This window comes from Panthera onca, chromosome B4, assembly GCF_046562875.1.
Source record: "Panthera onca isolate mPanOnc1 chromosome B4, mPanOnc1 haplotype 2, whole genome shotgun sequence".
Classification (NCBI taxonomy): Eukaryota; Metazoa; Chordata; class Mammalia; order Carnivora; family Felidae; genus Panthera; species Panthera onca.
In genome coordinates, this window is record NC_138345.1 from 21,677,055 (window position 1) to 21,689,607 (window position 12,553).

Genomic DNA, 12,553 nt, shown 5'->3' on the forward strand with positions numbered 1-12,553 from the left:
ACGGGATCCCAATCCCCGGGATCCCAACAGCTAAGGGTGATAGAAAAGTCTGCGGGGCTACTTTGTTTCTCTCAGAGTTGATGTGACTAGCAGGACTCCAAGGCTGCCTAAAATTGAATTTGCGATTTCTTTGACTCCATAAATCATCAATGAATGAATGAGTGATTTAAAACACACTTAGTGAGAGTCTACCAGGTGTTTGGGTGGAAGCGACAGAGTCAGTTAAGAACGCGTTCTTGCCCGGAAGGAATTCACAGGGTGGTGCAGGAGGTCAATGCAATAGATGGCTATCATGTGAATGAAGCAGGGGCACAGGTCCAGTTGTGGGAACGTGGAGGAGAGGCTCAGGGAGAGACCTTGGGTGAGGGACCTCTGACTTGAATCAAAAGGGAATTGCAATGTGCAGCTAAGGCTACGATGGTAATGATGTTGCAATATTTAAGTGTATCACATCAACACATTGTATACCTTAAACCGACATGATGTTACATGTCATTTTCATCTCAATTAAAAAAAGAAGGGAATTGCCCATGTGTTAGTCAAGTGAAGTATTCTCAATCATCAGAGAAAAGCAAAACTTAGGAATACAGCAGGCATGGCTGTTTTTTGTAGTGAACTGTTCCATTTGATTATCCTAGGTTTTGTTTAATTTTTGTTAAGATTTTATTTTTCCAGTAGTGTCTACACTCAGTGTGGGGCACGAACCCACAACCCCAAGATCAAGAGTCTCACCCTCCATGGACTGAGCCAACCAGGTGCCCCTGTTCAATTTTTCTTACCTTGACAACATAGCCTCTACTATTATGTACAGTGTTGTTTTTTTTTTTTTTTATTTTTTTTATTTTTTTAACGTTTATTTATTTTTGAGACAGAGAGAGACAGAGCATGAATGGGGGAGGGTCAGAGAGAGAGGGAGACACAGAATCGGAAGCAGGCTCCAGGCTCTGAGCTGTCAGCACAGAGCCCGACGCGGGGCTCGAACTCACGGACCGTGAGATCATGACCTGAGCCGAAGTCGGACGCTTAACCGACCAAGCCACCCAGGTGCCCCGTGTACAGTGTTGTTTTTAGAAGCAAAAGCATCTCACCATGTGAATAGCTTAGATGTTGTAGGTCATAATGTGCACCTAGTAAGTGCTTGCTCCGTCATCCACTCCTGGACTGGGCCTGACTTGCCAGGAAGAGATGCCATGGGGGGGGGGGGGTTATGAGAAATAAGCCCACTGACCCAATCAAAGGAAGAATGCAGAGACTTGGAGCACAGCGAGGCGAGGCTTTAATCAATGTTCTTGCAAGAGTGGGTGTCTGATGGACAGGCACACTGGGGGCAGTTACAGCAGACCATTTATCTCCTAGTGGGCAAGTCCCTCCCCTGGTCCCTCATTGGCTGGGCACTACAGAGGTAAGTCCCTCCCCTGGTCCCTCATTGGCTGAACGCTACAGAGGTTACATACAGCCTTACCTGGATGTCGCCTGCGCCCATGTAAGGCAAAAAGTAGTCTGATTGGAACAAGTGTACATTTCCGGAGGTGAGGCAGAGACTTGCAGTGTTCTGTCTTCTTTGGTGCCTGCTTATTGCAAAGCCTGCAAAAATAAGGCCACAAATCGGAGAGGGGAAGAAGAAATAGGAAGCGAAGTGTCTAAGGGTTTGGGACTTCATTGTGGTGGTGGTGGGGGGGAAGGGGGTTCTCACATATTTTCAATAGGTTGTAAACCTATTAATTAGATAGCACAGCTTTTATTTGGTATTTCTGAAAAAGAATCATCTCCCTTACTTCTCACAGGGGGACAATGGACACTTCCTGTGCTCAGGAAGCACATCAGCTGGGAGACTCGGAGTGGCCATAGCCCTGAAATCCAGCGTGGAGTCAGCATGAAACCAAATGTATATTACGGCTGCGGTGATGAGAGCGAAGCTTTTACCATTTGTTTTGGACTCCCGCGCTGGTAAATAGTAGACGGCCGACAGTCGATTGACAGGGAGGAGGGTAGCTTTAGGGTGAAGACATGGAAAATGGTGGCAAACTCTCAGAGATTCCCAGGACAAAGCGTTCTCCCTCCCCATTCCAATGAACTGACAATTTCCTATAAAAAAAATTAGGAAATTTTTAAAACGTTTGTTGATTTTTTATTTATTTGGAGAGAAAGAGAGAGCGTGCACGCACAGGTGAGCAGGGGAGGGGCAGAGAGGGAGGGAGAGAGAATCCCAAGCAGGCTCCGTGCTCTCATTGCAGAGCCCCACACGGGGCTCAGTCGCACCAATGGTGAGATCACGACCTGAGCTGAAATCAAGAATCGGTCGCTTTACCGACCGGGCCGTCCAGGTGCCCCGGAAATTCTTTATTATCGAAAGGAAATAATGTAATTCAACACAAATTCATTGGGTGCTAGCTTGTGGACAGCTACTGCATGAGTGGTGGGTTTACAATGGTGGAAAAAGACTTGTTTCTACCTCAGGTTGCTCGCAATGTAGACAGACTCTTAGACAGTTGACCATGATGCGATGATAGCATGGATGTGGCTAATTTATGACAAGATTATATGCCCATGATCTTATTCCCACTGATTCCCCGACCAGACTGATAAAGTGCAGGCTCTGATTTTCCATCCCAGATCTACCTGGAACTATCTGTCATGCCATCATTTTCCTTGCATTTCCTACCCCCAGATCCCAGTCGTAATTAATATTTTATCAATTTACCTTGCCACGTTTGTGGAATTGCCCAGCTACATGCAACCCCAGTTCTTTAATTTGTAGAATCAGGCTCAGTCTCTAAACTACCTCCGTCCCTGAACCCTCACTCCTGCTCAGTATCTCTCCCCCTCCCCATGTTAACCTTGGCCCCTATTTATCCTCAGTCTTTGGTCTTGTCCTCATCCCCTACCACACCCTGCCCATCCAAAATCTCATTTACTCAAATGACTTACATATATCCTGCCATTTTTGAACCCCTGTGGACTTCAGCAAGATGGAGCTAAAATAAAAAAAAAAATGGAAAATCACTCATAAGAGTTGCATCCTGGGGGGGTGTAACCCATTAAATTCTTTTTTTTTTTTTTGGATGTTTATTTATTTTTGAGAGAGACAGAGACAGAATGCGAGTGGGTTAGGGGCAGAGAGAGGGGGAGGCACAGAATCCAAAGCAGGCTCCAGGCTCCAAGCCGTCAGCACAGAGCCCGACGCGGGGCTGGAACTCACAAGCTGTGAGATCATGACCTGAGCCAAAGTCGGATGCTCAACCCACTGAGCCACCCAGGCGCCCCACGGCGTAACCCATTAGTGGCCAATTGCAAAAAATCAAGCGAGGACCCTGGAAGAACTGAAGGGGGCAGTAGAGGAACAAGCATGCTTTCTGGTTCTGGTGCTGGAAGAAAAACCAATACAGGAATCCCAGCTTCATCCAATTTTCTCTCACCTTTGTGCTATTTTTCTTCATGTTTTCATTTCTCCCCCTTTTATCCCTAATTCATCTGTTTCTCTCTCCTTCTCATTTCCTTTTTGAGCCTTCCCAATTGCTTCTGAAGGCTTTGTGCAAGCAGAGAGATAATTTCTAGTTGGGTTTTTTTTTCCCCTATCCATCCCGAAATATTACATTTGCCATCCTTTGCCTTTTTTTTTATCCATTTTAAATCTTACGAAATAAATGGGCTCTAGGGAGTGTTAAAAAGCAAAAACAAAGGGCCCCAAATGGCATCACTCAGGTTAAGGCTTAAGTCAGTAACCCAGGGCTTAAGGCTTAACCTAATTGCAGTTTCAACCCATCCCAGAAATGTAAGTCTTAACGGGTCAGGCAGGAATTTTCTGATACTCACCAGAGAGGTTTCTGTCTGTAGGCCTTCTCTGTCCCCCAGAGGAAGAGGAGATTATTTGCATACTAAGACCCTCTGCCCTTCCTCCTAAGGGAAGTGATCTTGCCGGAAACAATTCTTTCTTGTCTTTAGCTAATAACTCTCTTGCCTGACCCTCTTTCCTATAAAAACCTTCCATTTTTTTAAAAGTTTATTTATTTAGTTTTGAGAGCAGAGAGAGAGAGAGCACAAGCATGTGTGTTTAAGGGGAAGAGAGAGAGGGAGAGAGAGAGAATCCCAAGCAGGCTCTGCACTGTCAGCATGGAACCCAATATGGGGCTTGAACTCACGAACTGTGAGATCATGACCTGAGCTGAAATCAAGAGTCGGTCACTTAACTGATGAGCCACCCAAACCTTCCATGTTGTACAGCTTCTCGGGGCTCCCCTCTGATTTGATATAAGGGATGCTGCCCTATTCATGAATTATTTAATGGAACCAATTAGGTCTTCAGATTTACGCAGTTGAATTTTGTTTTTCAACAGACCTATTGCAATAAAGTATGTTCTGTATCGTCTTTAATACAAAACTTACAAAACTAATACTGGCTGTGTAAAATTAACAAATGTGATTTTAAGCAATTGCCTATAGAACTTCTAGCCATTGGTTAAATTACTTAAAGCGCGTTCTCAGGAGTATGCATCCACGTGTCCCTGAGGGTGAAACCTATTTTGCTACTTGTTTTTGTAAAGAAAGTTTTATTGGAACATTGCCATGCTCATTTGTTTACCTAGAATCTATGAACGCTTTTGCACGGCAACAGCAAAGTTTAGTGGCCCTGACGGACTGTAGGTCCTGCAGAACCTAAAATATGTACTTTCTGGTTTTTACAGTTTGTAGACCCTGCTCTAGGTGTCTGTATTAATTCACTGAGGCTAAATTATGCAGCAGTGGCAGATGGTTGGAAACCTCTATGGCTTACAGGGGCACCTGGGTGGTTCAGCTGGTTAAGCCTCCGATTTCGGCTCAGATCATGATCTCGAAGTCTGTGAGTTCGAGTCCCACATCCGGCTCTGTGCTGACAGCTCAAAGCCTGGAGCCTGCTTCGGATTCTGTGTCTCCCTCTCTGCCCCTCCCTCATTCTCTTTCTCTCTCTCTCTCTCTCTCAAGTAAAATAAACATTGAAAAAAACTTAAAAAAAAAAAAACAGATTTCAGTGGTTTACAACAAAGGGCTAGTTTTTACTCACATGATGCAATCTTTGAAGGTGAGCTTTGATGTTTCACTCCAGGATTTGGGCTGAAGGAGCAGCTCCCGTATGGAATAGTCTTGACTTAGGAAAAAGGGAACAGAAAGAAGGTGTGGAATCATGATAGCTCCTAAAACTGATGCCGTAGCCTGGGTCTGAGGACCCAGAGAGGATCCTATGGGACCCACCAAGAAGGTCCTTGGCTCTACACAGGATAGAGATCAAATGTGAGCCAGCGGGAGGTGAGAGCAGAGTTTATTGAGGATGTATAGAGATCACAGATTCAGATGGACCATCCAGGAGACTCAGAAAGGAAAAGGAGCATGAATCTCATCTTTGCTTGGGGTCTCGGGTTTTTATTGGTGACTGTGGTCTGGTGCGCCTGTCCACTCAGGCATCCAAGAACTGATCCGAACATGGACAGGGGCCAGGTGTCCTTCAGAGCTCACTCAACACCTGAAGCCGGGGGGAGGTTTTGATGTCAAGGTGTTTGCGGTCAGTGGTCTTGGAGAACGTTTATGGAGACCCTGCATAATCACTACCTAGATGTTATCTATCCTGCTGGAAGACTCCAAAGAAATCATTAACTCCTTGGCCTTTTTTTTACAAGGAGGACGTACATTAAGGCCCAAATGCACAAGCAGGGAAGGGACAGAGAGAGAGGGAGAGAGAGAATCCCAAACAGGCTCCATGCTGTCTGCGCAGAGCCAGACTCGGGGCTGGAACTCATGAACTCATGAGATCGTGACCTGAGCTGAAATCGAGAGTTGGAGGCTTAACCGACTGAGCCACCCAGGCGCTCCTACTTCAAGCACCCTCAAAAGGGACATGACTCAGGGTGTCCAGGCTTTCCTCGACCCCTGGATTCTCATCTCCATTCAGTTCTGAACATGCCCTCTTTTGTCCCAGCTCTAACGGAACTAAACATGAGTTCACTCCCTGGTGAGTTACAGACAGAGACTGCACCAGGTGGGGTTGTCACACAAAGGAAACTTTATCTGTAGAAGATAAGGAGGTCACGGGGAATAACTTCCAAAGCCATGACTCCTAGAGTGGGTGTGACTGGGTTTCTTTCATTTTGGGTTAGGAGGAATATTCAGAAAGGAGAGTTTTGACATCACATACGAAGGCGGGCATAAGGTTGCACAGGTGTACTTAAAAAACATGCCTCTACTCATATCATATGTTATGTCAGAGAAGCTTGTGCTCCTGCGTGGGCAGAGATTGTAACACTATAATGAGGTAGAGGTCGCTGTCCGACAACCTGTGGTCCATGTGGCAGGTATGAGTCAGTGGTTGAGCTCAACCTGGTGTAGCAACTCCAGAGCTCTTCCTGTTCACATCTAAAAGATAAGGTTCAGGGTACCCGGGTGGCTCAGTCGGTTAAGCGTCCAACTTGGGCTCAGGTCACGATCTTGTAGGTTGTGAGTTCAAGCCCCACATGGGGCTCTCTACTGTCCTTGCAGGCCTGCTTGGAATTCTCCATCTCCCTTGCTCTCTGCCCCTCCCCCACTCGCTCGCTCACTCTCCCTCAAAAATAAGTAAACATAAAAAAAATTTTTTTAAAAGTTAAGGTTAACATTCCCGTGAAGAAGGCAGGTCAGTGATGGTCTTGCTGGTGGACAGCTTTAACCTCATCAACCCTGTGGGGCATGATTTCACAATCACCTACCTCTCCCCAATCCCTGACACTCTAGCTGTGCTCTTCAAAATGCACTCTGTTCACTTCTCTATCTCTGCAAATTCTTCTCTAAACCATCCCGTTCATCTTCTTGCTCTGAATGAAACCTAGCTCTTCCCTGAGGCCACTGCTGTCTCAGCAGATCTTTCAAAGGACGTGCTTTTCTTGCTTACACCCTGGCTCCCCTTGGACACAGTGGGTGGAAGGATATCCTCCTTTTCCCCACACTGCTACTTCCAGGCCTTTCTCCTCCCCTCCGCCTTAATACTTTCAGCCCCGAATCTCCTATCAAGAGACATTGCCAGGGGGGTTGGGTGGGTCTGTTGGTTAACCATCTGACTTCGGCTTGGGTCATGATCTCGCAGTTGTTGAGTTTGAGCCCCACACAGGGCTCTGTACTGTCAGCACAGAGCCGGCTTCAGATCCTCTATCCCCCTCTCTCTGCCCTTCCCTCACTCTCTCTCTCTCTCTCTCTCTGTCTCCCAAAAATAAACAAACTTAAAAAAAAATTATCAAAAAAAAAAAAAGACAGACATTGCCACCTACTGCCGCTCCTTGTTGCAGACCATGGGTCATTCCTGCTCATTCCTTGAGGACATTAGCTCCTGACACACTAACTCCTTTAAGGACAGTCCTGTCATCATTCTTGTGACATAAATATCTGTGCTTTTAACTCCTTGATCTCCCAGTTTGTTACCTCCCCTCATGGAATGGCCTTGGGTCCTACCCTTCCTCATCACGTTCCCCTTGTTCATTGTCTTGATCTTCTTGTTACCAGTGATAACATTCCAAAGTTCCCATTGTAAGCAGCCCCACACTCTAACCATCATCTTGTATCTGTCTAACTCATTTCCTCTGGGATTCTTTTTTTTTTTTAATGTTTATTTTTGAGAGACAGAACGTGAGCAGGGGAGGGGCAGAGAGAGAGAGAGAATCCAAAGTAGGGCTCCAGTCCTGAGCTGTCAGTCCAGAGCCTGACGTGGGACTCTTGAACCCACAAACCGCAAGGTGATGACCTGAGCTGAAGTCAGACGCTTAACTGAATGAGCCACCCAGGCACCCCAATGTTTTGGGATTCTAACTCCAATAATGGTTGAACCCCGTTGGGACCTCCAATACCACTTTTGCTCTGTCCCACTCTGCCCGGCTGAGGATCCGTGGGCCATCATGCACACAACATCCATTGCATTGTTCCCCCTGGTGAAAAGTTCAACTCTTCACCCATTGCAGCTGGACAGGGCTTGAGAAAAACATGCTTGTTAAATTCATGGACTGTTTTAATCCATTCTAGCTGCTAAAACAAAATACCACAGATGGGGTGGCATATAAACAACAGAAATTTATTTTTTACAGTTCTAGAGGCTGGAGGGTCTGAGATCAAGGCACCAACATGGTCATTCTGGTGAGAGCCCTCTCCCTGGCTCCTACCTGGTGCCTTCTGGCTGTATCCTCACATGGTAGAAGGAGACCAGGAGCTCTCTGGGGTCTCTTTTATAAGACTGCTAAGCCCGTGAGGGCTCCACCCCCATTTCCTAAGCACTTCTCCAAAGCCCCACATCCTAATACTATCACATCAGACACTGGGATTTCAACCTATGAATTTTGGGGACATTTATACATGGCATGAATCTTAAGTGAGGTCCTAGAGCTATAGGTCATGACTACCATAATTATGTAGTCTGTTTCCTTTCCAGCTGTTCTAGATAAATCTTCCACACTTCCTCCTTTCCCTTCAAACTCTCAACATCTTCTCCCTCTCAGCTGGATGACATAGCAGTTTACTGAGGAAATGGAAGCAAAGAGAAGATTCTTTCCACACGTTCCCCCTTCCATCTGATCCCTTGTAGTCCTCTTGGTCCTGGGGAAGAACTGACGTTGTTTCTATCTCAAGTCATATCTCACGCCCCCCTCTGGTGTAGTAGATCCTTTCCTTCCTACCTAATCAAGGGCTCTCTTCCAATATCTGTCTGGATTCTTGTTTAATATATTAATACTATCGGCAAACAAACATGCTGTCGTTTTTCCCATCTTAAAGTGCCTCTCTTGACCCCACGTATCCCTCCGGGTACTGCCACATTCCTCTGCACCTCTCAGAAGAGTTGTCTCTAGTCATTCCCTCCTTTTCCTGTCCTTCACCCCTCTGCAATTTGGCTTCCATGCCTCTCCCCCACCAACTCACTAGCAAGGCTTTCACATTGTATTCCAATGGCCTGTTGTGTGTCTTCATCTGACTTTACCTCCCAGCAGCATGTGATAAGCCGATCTCTTTCTCCTTAAAGTATATAATTTCACCTTCCAAGACACTGTAGGTTCCTTGTTTTCTTTCTACCTTGCTGGCTGGTGCTTCTCAGTCTCCTTCGCTTGTCCCTCCCCTTCCTCTGGGTTGCTATTACAGTACTTCCGCGATTCTCCATCATTCATTTTCTCTTCTCTAACTAACTATGCTTCTTCCTGAGGGAGACTATTCAGTCCCATGAGTTTAAATGCCCCAATTATGTCCACACCCTGGACCTCTGCCTTGTTTTCCAGAGTTATAATCCAGTTGTCCACTTGAGGTTTCCATTTGGATGTCTCACAGGCAGCTCAAACTTAGTACCTCCGACATCAGACTCTTGATAATAGCTGGCATGTGGCTGTTTTGAAAATCAAGTGAAACAATACATATACTGCATTTGGATTTTTACCTATTATTATAATTGCATGGAATAGGTATTCAGTAAATATTTGTTAAATAAATAAATATTACAGTAAATCACCAGGGTAATAATATGCTGTCTTAAGGAGTCAGCAATAATAAGTATATGTTGATGATAAAGAGAATGAGTAATACGGTTTATTTTAGTGTCTACTATGTACCAGGCACAGTTATAGGCACTGAGACTATAACAGGGAAAAATACAGACAAAATTCTTTTTCTTTTGAAGTTTACAATCTAGAGGGTGAAAGGGGAAGGAGACAAATAGAGGAATAAACATACATACTGTGTCAGAGGGTGATAAATGCAATGGAAAAAAATAAGGTAGAGGAGAGAGATTAAGAGTGCTCGGGTTTGGTAGGGGAGGCTCTTTCAGACAGCACTGTGTATTAGTAAATTATTGCTATTTCCATGCAACAAACCTCTCCTAGACTTGAAACAGTAATATACTCTTTGCTCACATGGTTTCTGTGGGTAAGGAATTTCAGAGCACCTTAGCCTGGTGGTTCTGGCTCAGAGCCTCTTATAAGTGGGCAGTCAAGATGTCGGCTGAGGCTTCAGCCATCTGAAAGTGTGAGTAGGTCCGGAGTTGGTTCCATCACAGGCTGGTAAGCTGGTTCTGGCCTTTGGCAGGAGGCCTCAGTTCCTTGCCGTGCGGACCTTTCCATCGGGTGCTTCATGGCCTCAGTGCATGGCAGTTTGCTTCCCTTGGAGATGATCCCAAACACATCAAAGCATCAGCTCAATGTTTTTTATAAGCTGGTGTCCAAATCATGCACTGTAGTTTCCACAATATTCTGTTGGTCACACAGGTCAGTCAGGTTCAGTGTGGGAGGGGACCACACAAGGGTATTAGTACTAGGAGGCGAGGCTCATGGACAGCCATCACAGAGGCTGGCTACCACAGGGTTGCATGGTCTATCACCCTCCTTCATGCTCATTTCATCTCCAGAATTATAAGGGATAATAGTAATGTGTGTAAATCACCAATCTGGGGACAGTTCCCACAGCAGATGATGGGAAGTCAGGGGCAGATACTCTGAAAAGATAACATTCCACCAGGGGGTTGGCCATGTGAGGGAAGGGGTGTCCAGGCAACAGAAAAGAAATAATTGAGAGGCCCCGAATTAGGAGCATGCTTGGCGAATTGGAAGTATAGCAAGGTGGGTGGTGATGAATCGAAGGAAGAGAGCCAGGGCAATGTCGGTGATGAAGGCAGAGAGGTGGGGCCAGATAATGTTGGGGTTTAGAAATAATCATAACAACTTCCAATTTGGGGCACCTGGGTGGCTTAGTCGGTCAGGCATCTGACTCTTGATCTCAACTCAGGTCTTGCTCTCAAGGTTGTGAGTTCAAGCCCCATGTTGGGCTCCATGCTGGGCATGAGGCCTACTTCAAACAAACAAACAAACAAAAAAACAAACAAACCTAAGAAAGTTTCCACTTTACTTTGAGACTTACTTTGAGAAGTCATTGAAAGGACTTATCTAACCATTGGGATGACATAAGTTATTAGACTTACATTTGAAATGTCTCAGTCTGGTTGTTCTGTGGAGAAAAAAAAAAAAAAAAAAAAAAAAACTGTAGGGAGGCAAGAGTGGAAGAAAAAGAGCAGTGAAGAGATTGCTTTTATATAGTCCAGGGGATAAACTGGGGGTGATAGAGACTGATAGAATTCTAGAAATGGATTGAAACTACAGTCACCAAGATCTACTTATAGATTGGATGTGAGCTGCAATGACAGAAAAAAATACACTGAGAACGATTTGTAAGGCTTGGCCCAAACAACGAAATGAGCCAAGTTGGTATTTACTAAGATGGGGAGGAGAAGGAGGATTCGTGGCTTGTTTGGGGGGGGAGGGCTAATGTTCTGTTTGGAAAGCTTAAGTTAATTTCCAAAGGGAAATATAGGTTAGATAGGTATGTCTTGGGTTCAGAGTTTGACTAGATGTATAAATCGATGAGCCATGAACATTTAGATGGTATTTAGAGCCAGCAGGCTGAGATCATCGCAGGAGTGATAGGTAGAGGGGTATCTGGGTGGGTCAGTCAGCTAAACGTGAGACTCTTAATTTCAGCTCAGGTCATGATCTCACCATTTGTGAGACGGAGCCCTGTGTTGGGCTCTGTGCTGACAGCATGAAGCCTGCTTGGGATTTTCTCTCTCCCTCTCTCTCTGCCCCTCCCCTGCCCATGCTCTCTTTCTCTCAAAATAAATAAATAAACATTAAAAAAAGAAAAAGGGGTGGGACACCTGGGTGGCTCAGTCATTTGGGCATCCAACTTCGGCTCAGGTCATGATCTCACGGCTCATGGGTTTGAGTCCCGCATCAGGTTCTGTGCTGATGGCTCAGAGCCTGAACCCTGCTTCAGATTATGTGTCTCCTCTCTCTGCCCCTCCCTTTCTCTCTCTTTGCTCTCTCTCTCTCTCTCTCTCAAGAATAAATAAACATTAAAAAAAAGTGGTAGGTAGAGAAGAGGTTCAAGAAGAAAGCCCTAGGACATTGTAGCATTTGTAAGTTGCCAAGAAGAGGATCCCTCAAAGAGGCTGAGACTAAGGGGCCGAGGATGAAGAAGGAGAGCAAGGGTGTGTTGTCCAGAAACCGAGAGAAGAAATATTTCAAGGAGGAAATGAGGTTATATGTGTCAAATCCTGCTGATAATGAAAAGAAAGAATAAAAACTGATGACTGGATTTGATCATTTAGAGGTCATGGGTGACTTTGATGAAAGCAGAGAAGTGGTATAGTACCTAGACAGAAATGTGGGGACCACAGAGACATTTTAAGATGGAAGCATGTGTAAATGCTGATGGAGAAGATTCTGTAGAGAAAGAAAAGTTGACAACGCTGGAGAAAGGAGATATTTGCAGAACTGAAATTGTTGAGTAGGAAAGAGGGGGTGAGATCTAATGCACAAGGACCAAGTTCATTGTTTCAAAAGCGAAGACAAGGAATATGGCTACAGCTACAAAAAGTTAGTAGATTTGTGGACAGGGATCGTATTTTGTCTCATTGAAATAAGAAGCACTCAGCTGATCTTGCAGAGGGTAAGGGGTTTGGGAGGTTTGAGAAGACAGAAGGTGTGGAATATTTGTTTAGGACAGCACGCTTGCTAAAAGTGCACAACTGGCAGGCAGT

General features: G+C 45.3%; 1 long non-coding RNA gene across 1 annotated transcript in view; it reads left to right on the forward strand.

Moving 5' to 3' along the window:
• Positions 1 to 1,698: 1,698 nt before the first annotated feature.
• LOC132695018 (uncharacterized) overlaps positions 1,699 to 12,553 on the forward strand; it is a 53,722-nt gene continuing 42,867 nt past the window's right edge. The window contains exon 1 of the long non-coding RNA XR_009617627.3: positions 1,699 to 1,947. This is a non-coding gene — a long non-coding RNA (uncharacterized LOC132695018). The remainder of the gene's footprint in view (positions 1,948 to 12,553) is intronic.